Consider the following 2,740-nt stretch of genomic DNA (forward strand, 5'->3'; position numbering starts at 1 on the left):
CTACATATATCAAGAAGACTCAAGCGTCTAAGCTTGGGGATGCCCAAGGCATCCCCTTCTTCATCGACAACATTATCAGGTTCCTCCCCTGAAACTATATTTTTATTCCATCACATCTTATGTGCTTTGCTTGGAGCATCGGTTTGTTTTTGTTTTTGTTTTGTTTGAATAAAATGGATCCTAGCATTCACTTTATGGGAGAGAGACACGCTCTGCTGTAGCATATGGACAAGTATGTCCTTAGTTTCTACTCATAGTATTCATGGCGAAGTTCTTCTTCGTTAAATTGTTATATGGTTGGAATTGGAAAATGATACATGTAGTAATTGCTATAAATGTCTTGGGTAATGTGATACTTGGCAATTGTTGTGCTCATGTTTAAGCTCTTGCATCATATGCTTTGCACCCATTAATGAAGAAATACAAAGAGCATGCTAAAATTTGGTTTGCATATTTGGTCTCTCTAAGGTCTAGATAATTTCTAGTATTGAGTTTTGAACAACAAGGAAGACGATGTAGATTCTTATAATGTTTACAATATGTCTTTTATGTAAGTTTTGCTGCGCCGTTCATCCTTGTGTTTGTTTCAAATAAACCTTGCTAGCCTAAACCTTGTATCGAGAGGGAATACTTCTCATGCATCCAAATACTTGAGCCAACCACTATGCCATTTGTGTCCACCATACCTACCTACTACATGGTATTTCTCCGCCATTCCAAAGTAAATTGCTTGAGTGCTACCTTTAAAATTCCATCATTCACCTTTGCAATATATAGCTCATGGGACAAATAGCTTAAAAACTATTGTGGTATTGAATATGTACTTATGCACTTTATCTCTTATTAAGTTGCTTGTTGTGCGATAACCATGTTCACTGGGGACGCCATCAACTACTCTTTGTTGAATTTCATGTGAGTTGCTATGCATGTTCGTCTTGTCTGAAGTAAGAGAGATCTACCACCTTATGGTTAAGCATGCATATTGTTAGAGAAGAACATTGGGCCGCTAACTAAAGCCATGATCCATGGTGGAAGTTTCAGTTTTGGACATATATCCTCAATCTCATATGAGAAAATTATTAATTGTTGTTACATGCTTATGCATAAAAGAGGAGTCCATTATCTGTTGTCTATGTTGTCCCGGTATGGATGTCTAAGTTGAGAATAATCAATAGCGAGAAATCCAATGCGAACTTTCTCCTTAGACCTTTGTACAGGCGGCATAGAGGTACCCCTTTGTGACACTTGGTTAAAACATGTGCATTGTGATGATCCGGTAGTCCAAGCTAATTAGGACAAGGTGCGGGCACTATTAGTATACTATGCATGAGGCTTGCAACTTGTAAGATATAATTTACATGATACATATGCTTTATTACTACCGTTGACAAAATTGTTTCATGTTTTCAAAATAAAAGCTCTAGCACAAATATAGCAATCGATGCTTTTCCTCTTTGGAGGACCATTCTTTTACTTTTATGTTGAGTCAGTTCACCTATTTCTCTCCACCTCAAGAAGCAAACACTTGTGTGAACTGTGCATTGATTCCTACATATTTGCATATTGCACTTATTATATTACTCTATGTTGACAATATCCATGAGATATACATGTTATAAGTTGAAAGCAACCGCTGAAACTTAATCTTCCTTTGTGTTGCTTCAATACCTTTACTTTGAATTATTGCTTTATGAGTTAACTCTTATGCAAGACTTATTGATGCTTGTCTTGAAGTGCTATTCATGAAAAGTCTTTGCTTTATGATTCACTTGTTTACTCATGTCATATACATTGTTTTGATCGCTGCATTCGCTACATATGCTTTACAAATAGTATGATCAAGGTTATGATGGCATGTCACTCCAGAAATTATCCGTGTTATCGTTTTACCTGCTCGGGACGAGCAGAACTAAGCTTGGGGATGCTGATACGTCTCCGACGTATCGATAATTTCTTATGTTCCATGCCACATTATTGATGTTATCTACATGTTTTATGCACACTTTATGTCATATTCGTGCATTTTCTGGAACTAACCTATTAACAAGATGCCAAAGTGCCGATTCTTTGTTTTCTGCTGTTTTTGGTTTCAGAAATCCTAGTAACGAAATATTCTCGGAATTGGACGAAATCAACGCCCAGGGTCCTATTTTGCCACGAAGCTTCCAGAAGACCGAAGAGGAGACGAAGTGGGGCCACGAGGTGGCCAAACCCTAGGGCGGCGTGGCCCCTGCCCTGGCCGCGCGGCCCTATGGTGTGGGCCCCTCGTGCCGCCTCCTGATTTGCCCTTCCGCCTACTTAAAGCCTCCGTCGCGAAACCCCCAGTACCGAGAGCCACGATACGGAAAACCTTACTGAGATGCCGCCGCCGTCGATCCCATCTCGGGGGATCCAGGAGATCGCCTCCGGCACCCTGCCGGAGAGGGGATTCATCTCCCGGAGGACTCTACGCCGCCATGGTCGCCTCCGGAGTGATGTGTGAGTAGTCTACCCCTGGACTATGGGTCCATAGCTGTAGCTAGATGGTTGTCTTCTCCCCATTGTGCTTCATTGTCGGATCTTGTGAGCTGCCTAACATGATCAAGATCATCTATCTGTAATTCTATATGTTGCTTTTGTTGGGATCCGATGAATAGAGAATACTTGTTATGTTGATTATCAAAGTTATGTCTATGTGTTGTTTATGATCTTGCATGCTCTCCGTTACTAGTAGATGCTCTGGCCAAGTAGATGCTTGTAA

This window comes from Lolium perenne, chromosome 6 (genome assembly GCF_019359855.2).
Source record: "Lolium perenne isolate Kyuss_39 chromosome 6, Kyuss_2.0, whole genome shotgun sequence".
Lineage (NCBI taxonomy): Eukaryota > Viridiplantae > Streptophyta > Magnoliopsida > Poales > Poaceae > Lolium > Lolium perenne.